The sequence below is a fragment of the Nicotiana tabacum genome, chromosome 8 (assembly GCF_000715075.1).
Source record: "Nicotiana tabacum cultivar K326 chromosome 8, ASM71507v2, whole genome shotgun sequence".
Taxonomy (NCBI): Eukaryota; Viridiplantae; Streptophyta; class Magnoliopsida; order Solanales; family Solanaceae; genus Nicotiana; species Nicotiana tabacum.
In genome coordinates this window covers 73,681,696-73,698,053 of record NC_134087.1, presented here as the reverse complement: position 1 = coordinate 73,698,053, position 16,358 = coordinate 73,681,696, and positions in this window count along the sequence as shown.

Sequence of the window (16,358 nt, the reverse complement as noted above, 5' to 3'; positions counted from 1 at the left end):
GTATGTGTGAGGCGTGAGAGGGAAAGGGCAGCAGCCATGGCTGCTTGGGGTTTTGGGGTGTTGTCTTGGAGAAGAAGAAGAGAGGGTGGGGGCGGATAGTTTAGTTTTAGGGTTTGGGTTTTTTTTTGTTTTGTTTTGTTTTTGGGAAAAAATGAAAAATGAAGAGGGGTTAGGTATTGGGGTTATGGGGCGGACCGGGTCGACCCGTGTTGAAATGGACCGAGTCGTGGGGAAGGTTGGGTATTTTTTGGGCTTGTGGCTTGAATTTGAAGAAGAGCCCAATTCCGATTTTCTTTATATTTTTGCTCTCTTTTCTTCTTTTATTTTTCTAAAACTAAATTCTAAAATCCTTAAATTATTATTAAGTTATAAAAGCGCAAATTAACCCCCAATAACAATTAACGCACAATTAAGTAATAATTAAGCATAAAATTGTACAATTGGACATCAAATGCTAAAAATGCAAAAGATGCCTATTTTTGTAATTTTCAATTTTTGTAAAACAAACTTAATTACTAACAATTGTAGAATTAAATCCTACATGCAAAATGCGACATATTTTTGTATTTTTTTATTAATTTAACAAATAAACATGCATAGACAAATACAAATAATTATCCAAAAATGTCACAAAAATTCTCAAAATTGCACACCAAGGAAAATCATTTTATTTTGAATATTTTGGGAGTAATTCTCATATAGGGCAAAAATCACGTGCTTACAGCTGCCCCTCTTTGCCCGAAGACACGAAGGGTTTTCGTGCAAAGATAAAGTGAACGATTTTTGCCCATCTGAGTACTCCGTATGAAGCATTTTTTGAAAAAGATTTGACCGAACCTTTGCTTCAGAGGTTTTCTACATATCCTGGCTAAACAGGAATCAGGTCAATGTAGTTCGGGAAGTTTTGGTAGCTGGGACTACCCTGGGACTGCAAGGTTACTGTTGTTGCATGCTATTACCACTGCTTACCGATCTCCTTGTTACACCGTACTTAAAAGAAAACAAGAAGCTAGGCTAGACTACATAAGATCTCATCTATCTTCAACTTGTTCTTGTTGCCTTGCTTTCTTGTCGGCTTGTGTTTCTTCCGGTGCTTTTCTTCCGAGAACTTGGGGATGACACTGGCCCTTTGCTTTTCTGAATACCAGTTTTCATCATTTTGCTCGGTCTACTGGGGATATGGCTTCCTTCATTAAATTTGTTGTGCTGAGCATAATTTAATGTTCACAAGCCGCTTCTTTCAAGACTCGTTTTTTCTTCCTTTTGACTCAGGCACTTGAATTTGTGCTGGGACCTCTTATTGCAACCTTCTGCTTTCCGGTGCTGGGGATTTTTATTGTTTCCTGCTGGGGATTCCTATTGTAACCTTCTGCCTTCCGGTGGGGTTACTGATTTCAAAATCTGATATATAAGACTAAAAAGTATTCCTCTCGTTATACAGGTGGGCGCCTGAGACATAAAATGTAAAGACTGAAAAGTATTCCTCTCGTTATACAGGTGGGCGCCTGATTCTAACAACAACTTTTGAAAATAAAGTGCCATTCCTTCTTTTAGGTTGGCGAGATTTAAACAACTTTTACAAATAAAACGCCTTTCCTCTCTTCAGGCGGGCTCCTGACTTCAACAACTTTGAAAAATAAACGCATTTCCTCTCTTCAGGCGGGCTCCTGATTTCAACAACAACTTTGAAAATAAAATGTCATTCCTTTCTTTAGGTTGGCGAGATTTTAACAACTTTTTTTTTAAAAAAATAAAACGCCTTTCCTCTCTTCAGGCGGGCTCCTGATTTCAACAACTTTGAAAATAAAATGTCATTCCTTTCTTTAGGCTGGCGAGATTTCAACAACTTTTAAAAATAAAACGCCTTTCCTCTCTTCAGGCGGGCTCCTGATTTCGACAACTTTGAAAATAAAATGTCATTCCTTACTTCAGGCGGGCTCATGACTTCAACAACTTTGAAAAATAAAACGCCTTTCCTCTCTTCAGGCGGGCTCCTGATTTCAACAACAACTTTGAAAATAAAATGCCATTCCTTTCTTTAGGCTGGCGAGATTTCAACAACTTTTAAAAATAAAACGTCTTTCCTCTCTTCAGGCAGGCTCCTGACTTCAACAACTTTGAAAAATAAAACGTCTTTCCTCTCTTCAGGCGGGCTCCTGACTTCAACAACTTTGAAAATAAAATGTCATTCCTTTCTTTAGGTTGGCGAGATTTCAACAACTTTTTTTAAAAATAAAATGCCTTTCCTCTCTTCAGGCGGGCTCCTGACTTCAACAAACAACTCTGAAAATAAAATGTCATTCTTTTCTTTAGGCTGGCGAGATTTCAACAACTTTTAAAAATAAAATGCCTTTCCTCTCTTCAGACGGGCTCCTGACTTCAACAACATCTTTGAAAATAAAATGCCATTCCTTTCTTTAGGTTGGCGAGATTTCAACAATTTTTTTTTAAAAATAAAAAATAAAACGTCTTTCCTCTCTTCATGCGGGCTCCTGACTTCAACAATTTTGAGAATAAAATGCCATTTCTTTCTTTAGGTTGGCGAGATTTCAACAACTTTTTTTTTAAAAAAAACGCCTTCCTCTCTTCAGGCGGGCTCCTGACTTCAACAAACAACTCTGAAAATAAAATGTCATTCCTTTCTTTAGGCTGGCGAGATTTCAACAACTTTTTTTTTTTAAAAAAAAACACCTTTCCTCTCTTCAGGCGGGTTCCTGACTTCAACAACTTTGAAAATAAAATGTCATTTGAGGGCGGATGAACCCAAAATATCCTATTCGAGGGCGGATGAACCCAATTTCTTTAACTTAAATGTAAAGACTGAAATGTCTTCCAAATTCAAAACTTGAAATTTAAATTGTCATTCTACAGGTGGGCTCCTGACTTCTTCAATTTAAAATTTAACAACCTCCGTTCTACAGGCGGGCTCCTGACTTCAACAATTTAAATTTTAACACCTCCATTCTCCAGGCGGGCTCCTGACTTCTTCAACTTTTCAAAATATATTCAGCCTCCATTCTCCAGGCGGGCTCCTGACTTCAACAACTTCCTCAAAATTTTAACACCTCCATTCTCCAGGCGGGCTCCTGACTTCTTTAACTTAAAATTTAACAACCTCCGTTCTACAGGCGGGCTCCTGACTTCAACAATTTCTTAAATTTTAACACCTCCATTCTCCAGGCGGGTTCCTGACTTCTTCAACTTTTCAAAATATATTCAGCCTCCATTCTCCAGGCGGGCTCCTGACTTCAACAACTAATATTTTTAAAAATAAATCAAGCTCATTTCGAGCTTTGGAGAAAGATTCATCGGACTAAGATTTGGTATCTCAGGAGAAAATTTCATCAGACTAGGACTTTTATCCTAGGAGGAAAATGTAAAGATCAAAGGTTTGAGAAACTTACCTTTGTAATTCCTTTTTTTGTCTTTTCTTTTTCCCTTGCGCTGCTTTGTTCCTGTTTTAACTTTCCAGCAAAGAAAATTTTATCAATTTTTAAAATGGTGGCCGATTTGTGGCCTTGCTGGGGATGGCTTTCTTCTTTAAAAGCTCGTGTTGTCTTTCCCCGAGACTGCTGGGGATAACACTGATGGGGAATTATTTACTTACCTGTTGGGGAATAATATTATTGGGGAGTCTCCTTTCTTCCCCTTTTCTCCAAAGCCACTTCCTTCAAAACTTTTCTCTCTCAACATTGCTAGGGATAAAATGTTATCAACCGGGGATAACACTATTGAGGATAACACTGCTGGGAGATTTTGATTCCTTCAAAACTAGTGTTTCACTCTTCTGAAGGCTGCTGGGAATGATACTGGCCTTTTGCTTTTTCCGAGCATAAGTTTCATCCTTTTGTTCTGTCCGCTGGGGAACAACTTCCTTTATTAAAACTTGTTATGCTGGGGGAAAAACTGGTTCAAAGACCACTTCCCTTGAAACTGGTGCTATCTTTATTCTTCCCCGAATGGGTACCTGACTTCCAGAAAATTTTCTAAATGAAAGGAAAATTTTCTGCCCCAGTTGATAATCTCCCTTATGACATGCATTTCCGTCATCAATGCCATTTCCTTTACCTGTTTCAAATCAAACAAAATTTGTTAGTTTAAAGCGCGGTGGTTGGTTGTGATACTCCACTGGGATGGCTTTTCCCTTTCTCCTTCCTTGTTCTGCATTCCAAAAAACTTGTTGGGGGTGATATTATTTGCTGGGGATAATCCCTTTCTGCTGGGGATATCCCTCTTCTTTCGTGGCATAGCTCGGAAACTGGCATTTCCCCGACCTTTTAGTCTCGTATGAATTTCCCAAATCATGCTCATTGCTCTCCTTGATTTATCCACAGGCCTTGGCCTTTAGGTTTACAACCTTTGATTTCGACAAGGATATCCCTCTTGACACTTGTCAATCCTTTTGTCAATTCCCTTTTGCTGGGGATATCTTTCTTGATACTGGCCTCGCGCTTGTTCCTTGCTGACTATACCACTTGGATGTACTAGTCAGATCTTATCTTGCATAATTGGAAAGCTGATGGCATATTTTGAAGTCATTTCTCACTCGTTCTGACCAAACAGACTCTACTGGGGAATTTTCTATAAAAGGAGAAAGATAAAAAGGAACAGAATAAAAGACAAAGGAAAAAGATGACTCCTTAACAAAAGAAACTATAAATAAAAACCTATCAAATGCAGATACCGACTCTAATAGTCATGACATGCACATGTGGCCTATCATCTACCGTCAATCGTCTTTCAAGATCTTCATTTGGCGATTCCCCATCTGATTCTCAATCTTATTCGACTTGTAGTGCCCGAAGGGTTTTCACTATCAAGCCTCTCTCATTTTTTTCTTAGCTTTCATCGCCTTATGGTGTCCGTGAAGATTTTCACCGATAAGACTCTCTCATTTGTATCACTTTCCAGCTTGGGATTTGGAGTGTTGCCGGCATGATTCTCTCTGCTGGGGATTAGAGTCCCTTTTGCTGTGGAACAGAGTGTTATGTTCACCGGTAAGACTCTCATTTGTCTGACTTGGCGTCTTTTGCAGACTGATCAGAAGGTCTTTCTTTGGACCGTAATGTGGGTTTTTGGACAGGCTAGAAAGAAAGGGTATTAAAGGCTCAAAAACAAATCAATTTGAGGTTCAAAATTACAACCTTCGGAACCATATTTGTTTACAACAAGCGCAACCCTTGCCCCAGTTTCTTGCTTGGGGATTATTTATTTTTATTTTTTATTTTTTTAATTTTTATTACACCATAACCGAGCCGTGAGGCGCCTACGTATCCTCTTTGAGGAATCAGGTCGAACGTAGTTCCCAATTCCTCTTTTTTCATTTGACTTTTTTTTTTATTTTTTTTATCATTTCTCTTTTCTTTTCTCTTTTTCTTTTTTTTTTTTCGTTTTGTTGTTTTCTTTTCTTTCTTTCTTTTTTCTTTACCTGCCATGCTTGTGTTTTCTAGTCGTTGCTAATGATTCCGAACGAGGGGTATGAAAGAAAAATAAATAAGGCTCAGAAGGGGTAACGAAGGATAAAGTGTTTAGGTAGCAGAATAAAATGCCTTCGTCATCCCAATCTTCAAAACACGCCATGCACAAACAACACCATTAAATTTCGCCACATCTTCTGATTGTGCTGGACTTGATAACCATATGCATACATTTGCCTTTTTCTTTTGTCATTTTTAAAGCACCATTGGGCAATACTCTCACTTGATTATCATGAAAGGCGAATCTTGCTTTTAACAGTTTTCTTTGTGTTTTACTTGCCCTAGTTCCGTATGACTCGAGCTTCGAATAATCTCAAACCGTCTTTATTCCTTTTAAATGTTATGATCACCTCTCAATGGTTTTATGATTATCTTTTAAGATCAGTCCCAAACTGTGTGCGCATGTCATGTCACCAGAATCGGCGCAGAACAAAAATGATAAAAGGACCAAACAAAAGATGACGGGAAATAATAAAAGACCGAATTTTGCATTAGATTACCGGTGAAATGGTTTGAATAACAAAACGAACGAAACAAACCAGAATAAAATCCTAAAATAGCCTGGACAAAACTTAAACAAACCGCTATGACAAAAATGGAAAGATAAGAAGGTTTGACACAAGACAATATCTGGATTACAACCCTAAGAATAATCCGGACAACAAAAATGACAACAAAATAAGCCACCAAAAGCTTCTCTCTTGCTAACCAAGGAATGGAGCGTCCTCCCATTTTATCAAAACTAGAATCTCAGCCACTGAGCTTTGCATCAATACTGCCAAGACCATTACTAGCTTCAACATCATCAACCTCAGTCAGCAAGTTCTCAAGAGGATTCGCGTGCTCCCCGTCACTGTCATTGATCACAATTGCCCCTTCCTGAATCATTCTTTCTATTTCCTTTTTTCAAAGAACGACAGTCTTCAATGCTATGTCCTCTGACATTGGAGTGGTATGCGCATCGTGCTGCCGGATCAAAGTTTCTTGCACGTGGATCTGGAGTATATGCGGGGAGTGGCTCAATCAAGCCAGCATGCCTTAGCCTTTCAAACACACTTGCATAAGATACTCCGATAGGGGTGAGAGCCTTTTCTCGTTTCAGCAACCTCTCGTTCCTAAATGCTTGATTGGGCCGGAAAACTGATCCAAGGGGCTTCTGGTAGGCTTGTGAGGGTGGATAGACCTTCTGTGGAGCTGGGTATTTGGACAGTGAAGCCCGTCTTTGTGAATCTCGTGGAGAAAAGTAGCGCTGGGGAGGGGAGTAGCGTTGACGAGTGATGGAGCTACTCGGGTAGCTGGGAAAGCTGCCATAAGTGGGTTGGGATGGATAGTATGGGGGATCTTCCGTTATGGTGTTGGGTGCTTGGGTAATGATAGAGTTCAAGAGGCTTGGCGGTGGAGGGGGTGGTGTTTTCCCAGTTATCCATGCCTGATACATGTCTGCCACATGCTGTCTCAGCATTTTCACTTTTTCTATCAACCCGTTGTTCCGTTCGACCAGTTATTGTCGGTCATCAGTACTGACCCACTCGGTTCTGCGGTTCTGAGTCATTGTCCTTTGACTTTGCTTTGCAGGGAGGGGTTACCACAACCAACCACTTTTCTATATATGAATAACAGCAAAGTGAAGCCATCACGTTAGTGTTAGGGCATTTGACAGATAATCATATATCAGAGATACAATGCACCTAAGCAGTTAGACCGTTCTATGACGCATTCATGTGCGTCGTTCCGGCTTCTTGTAATTATACCCCTTTGAAAATCTCCCACACTTTCCTTTATTTTTCTTTTTTTTTCTTTTTCTTTTTTCAGTGGTGGTCGAATCTTATGGAGATTGCCTACGTATCATGACCCTGCATGAATCAGACCTTGCGTAGTTCGGACTAAATGAAAGGTAACAATGAAACATTTTTTTTTGAATTATCAATTTTCATAATAAAACAAACTGGGTTTCAAAGGTTTAAAGATGACCTACAAACTCGAAAATCAAACAACCCACATATTCTAGTCAAAAGATTTACAACCTCAAAACAAAAGGCCAGCTCCCTTTCTCCGTTTGACAAATGCAACCAAACGGTTATTTTTTGCAAATGTGGCCCCTTCCAAATTTTACATGAATTTTGAGGCCGGGGAGGATTATTTTATGACACTTTACAAACTTGTCCGTTCTTTTACGAAAATAGCCTTTCGACAACTGAAAGATACTCTAAGGCTATTTTGGCAAGAACGGTTTAAGACACTGCCAAAGCTGGCTCGGCTTATTGTGACCAAAAGCCCAAACAGTATTCACCTGACCGCTGACTCTTTGTTTTTTTTTTTCAAATTACAATAAAACTTGGTGTTGCAAACACGGCCCTTCAGTGCCTCGGGGACGAAGATTTTTAAGGCTGTGTGGGTCAACTGGACCAAAATCCTAAAAAAATGACCCAAGGTGGCTGTTTATACAAAGTCAGCCTTCCGGCGTCCCTTTCGGGAACATTCGGCTATTTTTGACAAAACAGCATTACCCGACTTATTTATGACAAAATTAAACTTTGACATATTTTTTGTTTATTTATTTGTTTTTGGTTATTTTAGCAAAACAAGAGGTTGGACCCGATGAGGGTTGCCTACGTATCTCACATCCAGTGAGAATCAAACCCGCGTAGTTCGGGCAATCAAGAATAAGTAGATGAACTAACTTCCTTTTTTGAATTTGTGAAAGAACTATTTTAAAAGGAGAAAGGAAATATTTTTTTTTTTGGATTTTTGATTGATTTTCTTTTTAAAAGAATTTTGAAAGAAAAACTTCTAAAGAAGAAAGAAAATATTTTTGGAATTTTACTTTCAATGAAAGAAATGCTTCTAAAAAATATTTTTGAATTTTGAATTTTCTTTTCAATTTTGAAAGAAGAATGAAAATATTTTCGGATTTTTTTTGGAAGAAATTAAAAGAAAATATTTTTATTTTATATTATTTTTTTTATTTAAAACAATTAAAAAGACTTTCTAAAGACATCAATAATGGAAAATATTTTTGGATTGTTTTCTTGAAAATTGGGGGTCTAACAAAAATTGCAACAAATAAAGATATATATATATATATATATATATATATATATATATATATATATATATATATATATATATATATATATATATATATATATATTTGGAAATAAAGAAAAATACTTTTTATTTTTGGATTTTTTTACTTTTCAACGCACGACTCTTTTTATTTTTTGGCATTTTCATAAACAAATAAAAAACCTATTTTAAAAATAAGACTCTTTTTTATTTTTATTTTCCACGGGAAGGCAAACTATTTTCCTTTTCTATTTTTGAAAACAAGACAGAATAACGACTCTTTTTTTCTATTTTTCCTTTGCTTTTAGTAAAACAAACTAAGAAAATATTTTTTTTCATTTTCTCAAAATTTCGGTAGAGTTTCAACAGTATTTGGGCACTGGGATTTTTCAAAATAAACAATTAACTCCCTAACCGCTATTTCTTCTTCTTTTTTTTTTCTCAATTTCACAATATTCCTGATATTCAAAAGTCGGTCAACACACAAGTCCGAATCGAATAAATGCGCAAGTAGCAGCAAGTAAGATGCATCAGGATGGTCATCTTTATTTTTGGTGCACCTGTCCTAGACAGACCCAACCCCTGTGTTGAGCCTCCAAAGTCAGATGCACGTGATGCAAACAAACGTTCCTACTAGGGATCCGACATGAAGCTGAGTTATTCTAAGTTCATAACCTGGGCATTTGTTCTAGACTGTGTACCCGAGCGGACAACTCGAGTCGAGGAGGGGACTACGTACCGGGGACCCGCGGGGTCATCCGGCTTTGTAACTTATCCGGCCTCTTTCTTATTTCAGGTATTGACACTAACAGAATAGGGAGTCTCGAGAGCTTCTCCTCGGAGGTAAGAAGAGAAGGGTTTCAGCACAGTTTATATACAGTTCACATAATATCAAAGCGGTAAAAGCATCATTTAGCACATTGAGCCCAAACATGTAACAAAATCAGATAAAACCAAATATAACAATTTATCTAAGCTCTAATTTCTAACACTGAACCAGTGGTTCTGGGTTAAGTCCCCAGCAGAGTCGCCAGAACTGTCACACCTCCTTTTTCCGTCCCCGCGAGGGGTGAAGGAGTTTTTTCCAATTAAAGGACAATCGAAACGGGATTTGTTTGTTTATTTCAGAGTCGCCACTTGGGAGATTTAGGGTGTGCCAAGTCACCAATTTTAATCCCGAATCGAGGAAAAGAATGACTCTGTATTACAGTCCGCGAACCAGAAATCCGGATAAGGAATTCTGTTAACCCGGGAGAAGGTGTTAGGCATTCCCGAATTTCGTGGTTCTAGCACGGTCGCTCAATTGTCATATTTGGCTTAAATATCTGATTTTTATACAATTATGAGCTCATGTGCAAATTTTTAACTCTTTACCGCTTTTATTATTATATTTTTAAAAGAATGTGAACATCGTTTAAAAATATGTCTTTGGATTGCGTCACATGAAATACACCCGCGATCTGGAACGTATTTTTATTCAATGTTTTAGGATTTGGATTTGGGTCGCATGAAATGCACACTCGAGTTTAAGAAGGTAAGATTATTAAAATACGCCTAAAGAGTCTAACGCGTTATTATCTTTGAGGAAGGCAGTGAAATTCACTAAAACAATCCATCCCGAATTCTAAATACTCAATTAAACATTTATTGAGGGCCCCGCAATTGGTGCGTTTTATTGTGCGAGGCTCATCTCATTTATTTTTAAAGGACAATCCTAAAATGCCTACATTTTTCTCTATTAAATTTGTCTCTACAAAATGAAAGAGAAAATGTCTTAATTTATTTACATGCTTGAGTTATTATAGTTGAGTTTCGAATATGATTCATAAAATCTGAAAATAATGCAAACAGGATAGTCCGTTGCCAAGGTCCAACGTGTATGGCTTAAACTAGACCTGGGCCATCTTATTCACATGTTACTACCCAGTTACATTATACTAGGCATGTTCACAGTTTGTCAAATTAAAAAAAACTTATCAATCTAATTTTAATTATAGACCATTTACATGCTGAAATTAACCAATAGTATTTGACTAAATAATATTCCTATAAGTTCCGAAATGATTTATTCGTTTGATGAACTAACGTGTTTTTTTGAGATATGGTAATCATCCAACAATAACGAATTAACTAGACGGAGTTACTACACCATTTATTTATTTTTAGTCAATATATAGATAGTTCGTCTGTTAAGCTATCGTGAGATGTTCCACTATATATATTAAATAGCTACATGATTCTGATTAGAGTAAGCTAAATAATTCATATATACAAATAAAATTCAGATTAAAATAAATTTAGAACTTCAACTCTTCATTTTCGTATTCATGCTTCATGTTTCAGTTTACAGTAACCAGTATGTCAGTTGTGTACCTGATATTGGAAGCAAAAGAAAAGGGAGATCAGCAGAAATTCAGTAGCATACAATAACAGCAACACCCAGCAACCAGCAATGAGAAACCAGTGAAGGATTTTAAAACTCAAAATAAAAATCCAGAAACACCAACAACAATCAACGGACAGAAGCCAAGGGAATCTTTTCAGATTTGAAAGACTAATTAATGTTCAACCCTTAATCTCTAAATCCGTATATCAGAATATTTAAATTGTATATCAGGTGTATACTATTATTCTTCTCTTGAATTTCCAGAATGTTTTTCTTTTTATTTTTGGAGTCTTAGTATTTTCGGAATTTTTCCCTCTTTTAAAATTCAACTCCCTTTTTTTCTCTCTCTTCCTTCTTTTTTCTGTCTTGTATTCTGTCTCTCTAAGTAAGTCTTTCAAGTTTAAGTCTAAGTTTTTTTGCCCTCTCAAGTCTTCCTTTCTAATGTTCAAGTCCCCTCAAGAATGTGTCAAATGACTCTATTTATAACAAGACTCTTGTCTTGAATCCCCAACCCGAAATATTCCCCCAATTGTATGCTTTGTCCCCACTAATTAATGTTTTCTTTATTTTAAACCTTGTCCCTCATGCTTAACATAAATAATTACATTATTTCCACCCCACTATATTATGTCTTGTCCCCCACTATATTAAACAATTAATCAACCCCCAACCCATTACATCTTGTCCCCCATGCTTAACATAAACAATTACATTATTCTCCCCCACTACATTATGTCTTGTCCCCAATTATATTAAACAATTATATCAACCCCACCCATTACATCTTGTCCCCCATGCTTAACATAAAGAATTATTCAAAATGTTCAATTCCAAAACTACCCCTCCGACCTTATTGCAATTACCATTTTACCCATGAACGTACTGCAATTTACCAAACTACCCCATCAGCTATAACCAATTCACCTAATCAATCTCAACCAAAATATAGCAAATATGACCAATTTCTAAACAAATTCAACAACAAAATACATGATTCAAACTAAATCAACGAATCAAAAACCAAAACAAAAACTCACATTAAATCACTGGGGTTGCAAACGAACTTCAAACAAAGATAAACATGAATTAAATCTATTTTAAACAACAAACATGACGAATTCAAATGATTTAACCAACATTAACAATTTCTGGAAAAAAATACATAACACATGAAACAAACTGAAGAAATAATTAATTAAACTTCAATTTGAATCTAACAAACATTAAACTAACAATTTCAATGAACAAACTGAAAATTTAACAAAACAAAGAACACGAACAAAACAAATATTTACCGATTTTAGATTTGAGAATATCAAAAACAAAATAACGGACAAAAGTGAAACTCAAAACCCACTAACCGGATCGAAACGACGAACAACGACGAACTCGAACTATGTATAGACTGTTTCGACAAACCTCGACCAAAGCTCGAACAAACGAGATGGTTGAGTCTCGTTTTTGGACTGGACTGAAAGCGACGAACCCAAATGTGAAGTAGCAACGATGGGGTCTGTTTGGACGTAGCGAAGAAGAAGCAGTAGCAGCTGCCAGTAGGCTGGGCAGCGAAAGCCACGAAGGAGATGAAGGCAGTGAAGTAGTCACGTTTCTGCGGTGGTCGTCCGACATGGTGAGGAGACGACACAGCAAGAGCAACAGTGGTGAAGCAGAAGACGCAGCAGCAACCATGGGTGTCGAGCTCAAGCTCGAAGAAGATGAAGGCAGAAACAGCGGGGTCGTTTTGTGCGTGAAGGAGACGCAGCAAGCAGAAGCAGAAGCCGATGTTTGGACGACACACAATCGCGCTTGGAGCTTACGTCGTTCATGGCGGACGAAGCAGTGGCAGTGGTCGTTTGGGCGGAGAAGATGAAGCAGCAGTGGGTTTTAAAGGAGATGGAGGTGTAGGGCAGTCCGAGCTAGGGTCGTGAGGAGGCGGGCTGTTTCGAGACAAGATGAAGGTCGCCGGATTTAATGGGGGGGGGGGGTTGCCGGACTGGTTCACGTGAGGAAGACGAAGTACGCCGTGTGTGTGTGTGTTGAGGGTGAGGCGTGAGAGGGAAAGGGCAGCAGCCATGGCTGCTTGGGGTTTTGGGGTGTTGTCTTGGAGAAGAAGAAGAGAGGGTGGGGGCGGATAGTTTAGTTTTAGGGTTTGGTTTTTTTTTTGTTTTGTTTTTGGGAAAAAATGAAAAATGAAGAGGGGTTAGGTATTGGGGTTATGGGGCGGACCGGGTCGACCCGTGTTGAAATGGACCGGGCCGTGGGGAAGGTTGGGTATTTTTTGGGCTTGTGGCTTGAATTTGAAGAAGAGCCCAATTCCGATTTTCTTTATATTTTTGCTCTCTTTTCTTCTTTTATTTTTCTAAAACTAAATTCTAAAATTATTAAATTATTATTAAGTTATAAAAGCGCAAATTAACTCCCAATAATAATTAACGCACAATTAAGTAATAATTAAGCATAAAATTGTACAATTGGACATTAAATGCTAAAAATGCAAAAGATGCCTATTTTTGTAATTTTCAATTTTTGTAAAACAAACTTAATTACTAACAATTGTAGAATTAAATCCTACATGCAAAATGCGACATATTTTTGTATTTTTTTATTAATTTAACAAATAAACATGCATAGACAAATACATTAATTATCCAAAAATGTCACAAAAATTCTCAAAATTGCACACCAAGGAAAATCTTTTTATTTTGATTTTTTTGGGAGTAATTCTCATATAGGACATAAATCACGTGCTTACATTCGACATAATTGCATTTTCTGCAGAAGATTTGCAGAAGTTTTAGTCATTTTTGATTTGTGAAAACAGAAAACAAAGCATCTGCAATCAGAATACAAATAATCTACAAAATATCTACAAACTGGGTACTTTGAATTTTAATATCCCAATTCCCATTCAATTGTAGCATAATCGGGATTTTCGACATAATTGCATTTTTTGCAGAAGATTTGTAGAAGTTTTAGTCGTTTTTTATTTGTGAAAACAGAAAACAAAGCATCTACAATTAGAATACAAATAATCTACAATTTATCTACAAAATATCTACAAAATGGGTACAATGAATTTTAATATCCCAATTCCCATTCAATTGTAGCATAATTGGGATTTTCGACATAACTGCGTTTTTTGCAGAAGATTTGTAGAAGTTTTAGTCGTTTTTGATTTGTGAAAACAGAAAACAAAGCATCTACAATCAAAATACAAATAATCTACTATTTATCTATAAAATATCTATAAACTGGGTACATTGAATTTTAATATCCCAATTCCCATTCAATTGTAGCATAATTGGGATTTTTGACATAATTGCGTTTTTCCAGAAGATTTGTAAAAATTTTAGTCGTTTTTTATTTGTAAAAACAAAAAATAAAGTATCTACAATCAGAATACAAATAATCTACAATTTATTACAAAATATCTACAAACTGGGTACATATTTGGACTCGACATGCTTCCCCTGAAATGTATGTTTCACATTTTAGATATATATTTTTGTCCATACACTTTTTTCTTACTAACACGCATCTGCAATATTGTTACGTTAGACGTAAGTGTTGACAACCTAGAACAACTTGTATATTTTTAATTCTTTCAGTTGAGTTCCAAGTAATTAAATAATTTAAAAAGATGAGATCGAATCCATTAAAACCAGACAATTAATTAAGGAATTCCCAATATTAGCGCGCCTAAATAAGGACGTCTACAACTACAATGATTCCTTATTTAATGAAATATCTGGAAAAATATTTACTTCCCCAATTTTAGAGTGCCTAAATAAGGAACCCTACAGCTACAATGATTCCTTATTTAATGAATTATCTATTTTTTTGTAGAAAAACTATTGATATGGCGGATAATTTTTATACTATGAATATATTTGGTAATATAGTTTCCTATATAGCATAGGAACGAAAATTTCCCGTATTTATTACTCCCTCTATCTACCATAGTATTGGTTGGTGAGAGTTGAAGCAAGATTCAACGTATTTGATTTAAGAAAAATTGCATTTTTAGCCCTTACTAGTTTATAAAGTTTTTAGAATGTGTGATTTTGGTACCTAGTTTAAAGGGTTTGTAGAAAATTTTATCCTTCTGTGAAATTATTATCTTACTTTTCGTAATGTACACATAATAATATCTTAGTTTTTTTTAAACATGATGTTTTCCATTAAAAAAGTAACGCCGTAAAAAAGTCTAGGAGAACATTCACCAAGAATCAACGATGTTATGTCAGTTACCACCATTTTGTTACAGGAAAAGAAATATTAATATATATAAGGAATGTGGTTGAATGGTAAAATTTTCATTATTCTTAATCGAAATTTTTTTATTCAAGACTTGGAATAGAGTTCCTTTTGATAGGGAACAATGAATTTCTTATACTATATTTTTTACGGCACAAATCTAAATTAGTCGAACCGGATAGTTAAAGAAAAGGAAAAGAAATTCTTTAAGTGAGGATTTGAGCCTTAGCTGAGGGTATAGCAGCTAGGGGGAGAGGGAGTGGGTGGGGGGGGGGGGGAGAAACTTGATTGTTGGTTTTTGGTCTGATAAGTGAAATATGTTTCATCTGAGATTATCTTCTTTTTTTTCTGTTTTTTTTTTTTGTCGTTTTTATTTCGATTTCAATATGAGATAGTTGGGTTGGGAAAAGTTGGTCCCCTGAAGTGATGAGTTGTACGTAGCTGGATTGTAGTGTCCCTTTCACTTCACTTATATTCATTGAATTCTGGTGTTTTCATAGTACATGTGGCCGGTAAGAACGGTCAAGATCATTCTACAATAATGTTTTCATGGTCACGATCATCCAAAATGTATGGTTGGAAATTATCCTTTATAGATATTATCTTTTGCATTATTTAAGTTAGGGTTTAATTGAAAACTTTCTAAGTCCTCTCTTGATTCCACTTGTTAGATTGGCATAAAAAGATCTAAATTAAATCGAGGATATTTTCAGTACACTTTTCAACTAAGTACTCCACCCATTTGATATGTCGACATATGGTCGAAACAACTAGTACATACAAGAGAAATAAGAACTAAAGTAGCTAGTAAAAGATATGCTTTACATAACAGAACAATCAGAGAGAGCTTGGAGTGGTTTCAAGTGAATTAAGTTCTTATACTCAATCAACCTTTGATTAAGCTAAAGAAAATGCAACTACGGTAAGGGTGTATTTGCCACGTAGAAAAATATTTTCTGATGTTTGGTTAGGTGGCAAAAATATTTTTTTTAAAAAAATATAATTGTTTATCCGTAAAACGGTACAATTGAATTTATACGTAGTTTCTAGACAAGTGAACTAATTTAATCCTGAAATAATGTAATAATTAAAGAAATGTATAATACTTAGCCTTTAAACGTAGACGAAACATCAGAAACGACAGTTTCGGGAACAAGGTTTCTGGGCATAGC